Raw genomic sequence first — 8,917 nt, 5'->3', positions numbered from 1 at the left:
AGCTGCGGACAAGACCGAAGTCGGGCTTCACTAGCACTTGGATGGGTGCTGCTGCAAGCGGGGTGCACTCAGCCCTTGTGAGGCCAATTGAGGAGCTACTTGACTGGGAAGTAGCGGCTCCAGTCACGAAAATGACAACGGCCCCCTCGCATCCAGTGACGCCATTGGGCTCTGGATGAGACGGCGGCTGGCGGTACCGTGGGGCCTTCAAGGCCTATTGGGACGGGGTTTAGTTTTGGTGATGAAGCGGTGCAAAGCGGAGTTAAAATTGTGGCTCCACCAGCAAAGTCATACATTCTACAGTGACATTATCAACAAACTAGTCTCTGAAACTTCCTGGCAGATTAAAACTGTGTGCCCGACCGAGACTCGAACTCGGGACCTTTGCCTTCCGTGGGCAAGTGCTCTACCAACTGAGCTACCGAAGCACAACTCACGCCCGGTACTCACAGCTTGGAAACTAGTCTCTCCTCGCGATGGTGTCTATTTTGAGAAATAAATATTTCGACGTGAAGAATAAATATGCAAAATGTTACTAACGTTTGTGGAACACGCTACTTGAGTACTGGTTGACTTGGAAGGAAGGCCCAGGCGTTGAACTTTATTGGTAACGATTAAACATACAAATATTTATTAATAACAACAGAATTTTCTGATTACTTTAGATTGGATTCAGTTAAGAATATTATCAAGCATAATTTGAATACTACTTGTAATCAATCAATGAAGTAATTTAAAAACCCAAACAAACGACAAGCTTCCGTTCTGGGCCTTCTTTCCTTGCTTTTTTTTTAAATAAAAAGGAAGAAAAAAATAAAATGAAGTTTAACAGAAATTTTGCAACCTTCTGAAATTTCAATTGACATTATGAAATTAATTAATCGTAAAATTTACAACAAATGTGACTATTTGAATCGTATTGTCAGAATGAGAGCTAATTCTTACAAAGAACGAAATGCTCGGGATTATACGTACAGTCCGACGTCATCTGAAAATACCGAGTTAGCATGAGCAACCTGGAAGAACTAAGGGTGCCCGCTTCTGCAATATACATTAAAATATCCTTTAAAGCACATCTATCTTTATATAAAAGGCCAATGGAAATGCAATAAATTCAAAGCACATATTAATTACAAGTCTAAAGCACTTCTTTAGTTCCCGCTTAAGTTTAAACGACAAAATTACAACTCAAGTAAAATGGCACTAGCCCATAGCCCCTTTAAATTTGCTGAATAGTGGGCCTAAAGAACGAAACCATCCGCCTCAATATAAGACAGCCTTTTAATCCACAACACACAAAAATGAAACAAAAGAAGTATAGCAAAACTATTAACGAATACAAGTTCTTAGAATAAAAAGCCAATTGGGCCTCAGTGATAGGAAAAAATTGAGTAATTTCCAGATCCGACTTAGTCAGGGAGGACAACTCATAAAAGTTAACACCTTCTACTACCTAATTTTTCCTTAAGGCCAGATTATGCTGGCTTATGAAACAAGGGGCAGATCAGAGTATCAGGTCTCGTCAGTCTGTTTCAACACAAGATAACACCGTGCCAAATGCACAAGATACCCAACACTACAACCACTGCAAACGGCAACGAAATGGCTGACAGGCTAACATCACATATTCCCCAAAGTTTTGAGAAGGATAAGCAACTCACAGATCACCAAACAGTACATAAAAACCCGCTCTCGAAATAATCAGAGGCTATGACGGTACTCACACAAGTCAGGATAGAACGGTGCAGCTGCCATAACGGTCACAGGCGCTAGGGAGATGCTGTTGCCAGCAACAAGCCACGGCGGAAGATGGCTGGAAACTCCACTGGAAAAGTGCGAGGAATCCAAGCCCCTTCGAGGTAGACTTCCACGCGTATCAAAGTCGTGGCCCGCATCCCTTGACTCAATAACCGACACTGGACGCTCCACTGCCGGCGCCGCCCAGCCGATTCAGTACACACAGCGTACCCAGGCCCGCGTCCGCCCCCCTTCCTCCAAGACCGCTAAGAAGCAACTAAGAGCCACCGCCTCTTCTCGCTGCCCCAGACAACTTAAGCCTCACTTAAGGGGCCCCGGAAAGCCCTATACTTGCAATGTTAAAATAACGCTTATAAATTACATCTTTCCTCACAAAGTATTTGAGGTAGGAAGTTGAACTTTTTACAGATTATTTATTGGAATATGGGCTACAACTTAACACAGGGATTTTACAAAATTTTAGTTCAGTTATTAAAGATGATTTTTTTTTCAATTGTAATGAAAATTCACAACATGGTTTTGCAATTTTTTATTTATATATTCAAAAATATACAGTTTTTTGGAAAAAGGCTGTGTTAAATTATGCAGAAGGTACTGTGTAACATTTACTGAAAGTTTGAAACAAATATGTTTGGAAGATCCTTAGAAAACATGTAATTAGTATGAGAAAATAAAAGTTTTGGGAACCGAGCGACAAAGATTGGATTAACTTTTTAGTGCATTCCAGGTCCATAGGATGGATTATCTTCATCCTCTGCAAACTCCTCCTCCAGCTTGCTCTTGTTCCTCCTCCTGTTTACTCTTGCTTGTATTTCTAGACTCTTTACAGCCCTGTCTGCAGCCCGAAGGCGTTCCTTGTCTAAAGCAAGCATCGCTCGTTGTTGTGTTCGTAGATTTTGCTACCATTTTCTTCAGTTGCAGTTACTGCAACACTGTTCCAAAAGGTGGTCATGTATGAACACTTATCACATTTCAGTTGTATTTCACTAGCAAGTCCTACGTGCTTTATTATGGAGAGTTCCAGACCAACTTCACTACAATGAATACATCTTACACAGTTTGAAAAAATTCCTTTGAGAACCGACATATCAAATATTTCATTCACATCCGATTCGCCCATAAAACATTCATAGTTTTCACTCATTGAACCAAGCTTCTTCTGTGAAGTATTTTCTTTCCCACTTTGACTGCTATGGGCAGGTGTACTTGAGAGGTTAGGTTCACTCACTTGGTTATCGTCTTTATTGTTCACAGTAATAACACATACCTTTGGCTTTCCAACATTTCTCCTTTTCTTAAAAGCCTTCAGAGGATTTCTAATAACTTTACTTTTACTCATTATTATACTTCAACAAAACAGAGACTCAAGAAACAGAATTAATTACGAATATTTTCGAGATAACGACAGAGTAAATAAACATGAAACAATCGACAATCACACCAGCGATATATATTGAACCATCACAGGTTAGCCACAACACATACTTTATCTCACATCACTAAAATGTACCTGATGAACACGGACGTTAATAATAACACCATTTGACAGCAGTTTAACAGCGCCACAGTGGGTCACGCCCATGTAGAACACATTTCAAAAAAAATTTAAAAATAGTGGTAGTCTTCGGAATTGAATAAATTATATATCTATTAAAAGGTAATAGTCTGCAGATTCAGAAAACGCAAAAAAGTAAAAATTGAACTTTTCATGATTTTGAGCCTTTCCGGAGCCCCTTAAGCAGAGATGTCATTTAAGGTGTGACACGACTATCGATGGTCGTGGCACGGCTCAGTTTATTTTATTTACAAAAACTTTAAGAGTGTCACATAAAAGATTTGTAGGCAATAGTTTCATCATGCCTTCGTACTTTACTGACAGTGACCGTGTCTTGCAAGGTTAGTGTAACTCCTACTTACTGTCGGTACTTAACTTAATAACAAAGTAAACTTCTCATTGAAAAACAAGTATTAGAAGGTTATTACGGAGTCTGACAAAGAGTACATCGTTAGGCTACCAGAAACATGTTCAGTATTTTTAGTTGCCACCTAGCTGTGGGCAAACAGTGGCCTGAACTTCCGTGAAACATTACAAAGAACATACACACACACACACACACACACACACACACACACACACACACACACACACACACAGACCCACCCTAGCAGATCACCCTATGAATCACTTTAAGAATGGCCTAATCCAAGAGGAAATGCTGGAGTTTGCTGCAACGGAGGGTAATGAACTCATGGAAATAGGTCTCGTGTAGAAGCACCGGTGGCTGAATAGACGGACCGCGAATAGTTGCGTATGTCTACAAAGGACTGCGTAAAACTGAGGGATAACAATGGGAGAAAAATTGTAATACCCAGGTATTACAATTACGAACAACTTAAATTGGAAGGAACACATAGAAAATGTTGTGGGGAAGGCTAACCAACGCATATATTGGAAGGACACTTGGAAAATGTAACAGATCTATTAAGGAGACTGCCTACACTAAACTTGTCCGTCCTCTTTTAGAATACTGCTGCTCGGAGTGGGATGGACTTCATTAAAGGATAGTGTTTTTCGTTGCGCGGTATCTTGTCACGAAATTCCAATCACTAACTTTCTCCTCCGAATGCGAAAATATTTTGTTGACACGTATCTACATAAGGAGAAACGATCACCACTATAAAATAAGGGGAATCAGAGCTCGTACGGAAAGATACAGATGTTGGTTTTTTCCGCGCGCTGTACGAGATTGGAACAATAGAGAATTGTGAAGGTGGTTCAATGAACCCTCTGCCAGGCACTTAAATGTGATTTGCAGAGTATCCATGGTAGAAGTAAATGTAGATGTTGACAGCTTTAAAGGCTCACCTTCCGAATTTTTCTGTTGAGCGAGGTCCACATCATCTATCATCTGGCTCCCCCTACCAAAACGAGCGGGAATGACCTAAAAGAACCTGGCTCTCCTCTGCCTTTGCTAACGGCGAGCATCCTCTACAGTTGGCAAAACGTGGCTGTGTACGGCCGAAGGCAGCGGAGGTGTATTGTCTTCCAGGCCCTTGGTGCAAGGCTTTCGGTACTGTACTGTAACCCTCTGCCTAATGATAAAATTTGGCGCCCTTTTTTCCTGGCCTAGGGCTTTCGACTCAGCTTTCCTTATTGCTAACCTTATTTGTAATATTGCGGTTTACTCAGATGTGCTATCAATGTTGCACGTCACGATACGATAGCAGAAGTGGAGGTTCATACGCCGTCTGCATGCAAAATTCTTACACCACTGTGACGCGGATCTCCGTGTTCGTCACTCTGCTACTAGTAACTACGTTGCTAAGTAGCGCATCTATTGCCTTTCCCACTTCGTTTCGGAGGGTAGTGTTGGCCGCTTAAAATTTGTAAATTATTTCCGTCGCATTCCCTCCAGTACTCGTCTATGACGGAAATTATGTATTATGACCCTTTTACCAAGTTTAATGGGAGAGTGACTAACACATTACCCACTTGGGCATTAGCTGACGAATGAGTAGTTGATCCAAATACTGAGCAGCAGAGACTTCTGAGTAACAGAGATCTCTCGCATTTGCTTCCTAAGTGGGTGTTTGCTGAGGCCTGGTAATGAGTTTGTGTTTTAAATAGATGCTGCTGGTTCCATCCCCAGTACTGCCTGAGAAATTCTGTCTTCAACACTTGGTAAGTTTTGCAAGCCTTCTCACGGGCATCCCACCACAGCCTACCAGTAGCCACCGAATGTCGTCTTACACAGCTTAGTTTCTGGGGCTCATTAAATGTTACTGATGTAAACCATTCACTAAACTTTTAATGAATTGCACGATGCTTATTTCGGGCAGTAGAACGAATTTCTGCCTCTCGGGAACTACCTGTAGCGGTGGACAACAATACTGTTGCGGTTACCCACAAGCAAAAGTTGGCGCATAGCTTACGTCTCGCTACTGAGAACTGTGTACTAGCGCTGTTGACGAAATATCAATATATACATACATATTTTCCAAAAAATATCGATATAAATCGGCGATATATTTTTCATCGAAATATCCATGTATAGATACCTAAACGGCAATATCAGGTGCCGATATTTTTATTTTATATTATATTGTTTTAGCAATTTTCGGTAAATATTTTAAATTGTTCTGTCGAAATTGTAGTAGAACATAATTTTACTTTCACTGTATGAAGAAGTCTTACTACTTTTTGAGCTTTCATCAAGTCCAGTGTTTCTCTTTGACTGCGTGAAGCAAATATAGATGGCACAAAGAAAAAGTCCGACGGCACTGGGGGATGGTGGTGTGAATGGAATAATAAGATTTCCGATCTGATAAATAGCGCATCAGTTGCGTTAAAAAACTGTTGTTAAGGCATAGTTGCTATTTCTTCACATCGGCATTCTTCAAAAACATTTGCTGAAAACGATGGACAAAAATCTAAATGACGATATTGGTCTTTCCGGTGGGCGGAGACGTGTGAGGTAAAACGCTGACGTAATCGACGCTCGGTGCTACCAACAGAAACTGCAACGTTTAAATCCACCACACAATTTTGGACACTATAACTGCTAGTTCGCTGGCGTTTGCAGAAATGAAAAAAACAAGGAAGTTGACATGAAGTGTTCCAGACAAACCCGATATGTGACGAAACCGAATGACGGACCTATCGGTCACCATTTATTGTGCCACTTGCATGCATTTACCATTTTTAGCAAAGTGGTTATCGCCAAGCGTGAACGCACATCGTTTTCCTTTCAATTCATGCTCTAAGGGGGGAAAGCAGGCTGCTAGCTTGTTGATGTACGGAATATCTAATAGTAAACCAAAAATATACAACTCTAAAAACGACAGTATATTTACAATGTGCAGCCCATACTTTTATAGGCCAGTACATCGATATTCTTTCCGTCGATATATGGATCTTTCGATATATTTTTTTAGATATATTGAGTGCCGATAAGGATATTTTATTAAATATCGATGTATCTGATTCCCGATATTTTTAAAAATATCGACAGTCCTACTGTGAACAATGGCCACCTGAGACCCGGTGCTGAATTAGGAACTGGTCGCCGGGCGTTGTCCGGCGCTGGTGCGGGCGGACGAAATCCCCTCTCGCAGGTCAGTTCTCGGTGCATTTGCTGGGATGCTTGCCTGTAGTACAGAACTGCCCGAAAAACTCACATTGGAAACTGCCCACGCTCTATGGGGTCTGCCATGAGGTAACATTGATACACATACGCTAGGCTCAGCATCAGATCAGGAGGTACAGAAACTTGCCCATCAACAACACATCGACTCTTCCAGATATTCATTTCCGATGCCAGCTGATCTACATTCTACGACACAGTCTGAACGTCGGTGGTGAAGTCCGCGAGTACTTCTTCCTGTGCTGAGGATGTGCAGTGAGGCTGCCAAGCTAGGTCTCCATAGCAATGCCTATCCAGATTGCAGATGAAGTGCTGCTCGTTTCGTTTTGTATAGCAGACACTTGGTCTCAAGTAGCTGAAAGAACGTTTTGGTTGCTTGACTATCAGTTACTTCACTAACCCGATTGTCAAGTTCTTTGCCGATATAGTCCAGCCTTGTGTCGACATAACTCGCCAGGTTTGACCTTCCCTTGGCGCAGATTGTCCTTGCCTACTCACCGACTACCTGTCCGATAACTCACGGACTAGAAGTCTGAGTCAAGATGTGCTTTTAAATTCTTCAACTCCGCAGTACACCGGTCAATTTTTGCTTTCAGCCCAGCCCATAGAACGATAAACTCAGACCTTTGAGTTGCGAGACCACCGTTCAGAGCTGCAAACTGTGAACTTTGGCATTGTAGTACGGCCATTATAGCCACCAAAGTAGAAGCATTTGAACACTGGATATCCGTACTGGTCTCTTGTTTCGAAAAAAATGCAGCGATGTAGGCGGCGGTGGTGTCATCGTTGTTGGTAAGGGCGGCAGTGGCGAAGGCAGAGGTGGCAGCAGCGGTAGAGTAAATATCGGCGCCTGCGGCTGCGGTGGCATCAACATTTACGGTGGTGTCGGTGACTGCCTCTGTTGTATTCGCCGCAATCGCTCCCGTCGTTGTCGGGTGAACACTCGTCGATGATCGCTGCCCCACGGCGAATTGCCGCTCTCTTGTCGCCCTATAGCGTGCCCAACATTACGACGGAGTAATGTACATCAATGTGTCGCTAATAATGTTTGTTGCAGATCTAATTATATATCGACTAATGTGTATTTATCATCAGTGCTAAGAAAATATAAAAATATATTGAAATAAGACACATGCGCGACTCAAAACATATCGTACATGGTCCAGTCACATTAATGTGAGCACTACCTATGTTACACGTCGACGTACAATAACCACTCACAGACGGCAGGTGCCACCACTAGCACTGTAGAGTATATAATGCCCGTGGGGGAGTGGACGCAGAAAACAATGCAGTCGTTGTCGTAATACCGAAACAGAGAGATTTCTCTGACGTCCAGAAAGGGCATGATCATTTGCTTTCGGGTCAAGGATGGAAACATTTCCGAAACGCCGGCCGGTGTGGCCGTGCGGTTAAAGGCGCTTCAGTCTGGAACCGCGTGACCGCTACGGTCGCAGGTTCGAATCCTGCCTCGGGCATGGATGTGTGTGATGTCCTTAGGTTAGTTAGGTTTAATTAGTTCTAAGTTCTAGGCGACTGATGATCTCAGAAGTTAAGTCGCATAGTGCTCAGAGCCATTTGAACCATTTCCGAAACGGTTAAGTTTGTAAACTGTTCGTCACGTGCTGCCGTGGTTAAATTGTACCGCGCATGGCAAAATCCCGCTATCCAAACCAAGCACTGGGGCACCACGGGCCATAGATGTCGGACGTGAAAGATGGCTGCTTACACGTGTACAGGTGAATAGATGTGCAACTGTTGAGTAACCTTCCGCCTAGATGAACCAAGGGGCTACCAAGAATGTCTGCTCGACGACCACTCACCGAACTTTCCCTAAGGGCCTTTTGAGCAGACGCCTGGTTGATGAACCCATGCCGACTGCTATTCATCGACCGCAGAGGCTGCACTGGGGCACCACAGGCCATAGATGTCGGACGTGAAAGGCGGCTGCTGACACGTGTACAGGTGAATAGATGTGCAACTGTTGAGTAACCTTCCGCCTAGATGAACCAAGG

At 42.9% G+C, this 8,917-nt stretch overlaps 1 non-coding gene across 1 annotated transcript; it reads right to left on the bottom strand.

Annotated features, from left to right (window-relative positions):
* Positions 1-354: 354 nt before the first annotated feature.
* Trnap-cgg lies at positions 355-429 on the bottom strand. The gene has a single exon. It is a non-coding gene; the product is annotated as a tRNA-Pro (tRNA).
* Between the last annotated feature and the right edge of the window lie 8,488 nt (positions 430-8,917).

Source organism: Schistocerca americana, chromosome 3 (assembly GCF_021461395.2).
Source record: "Schistocerca americana isolate TAMUIC-IGC-003095 chromosome 3, iqSchAmer2.1, whole genome shotgun sequence".
Lineage (NCBI taxonomy): Eukaryota > Metazoa > Arthropoda > Insecta > Orthoptera > Acrididae > Schistocerca > Schistocerca americana.
Note: the sequence above shows the minus strand (reverse complement) of the source record. Positions and strands in the feature narration are given on the sequence as shown.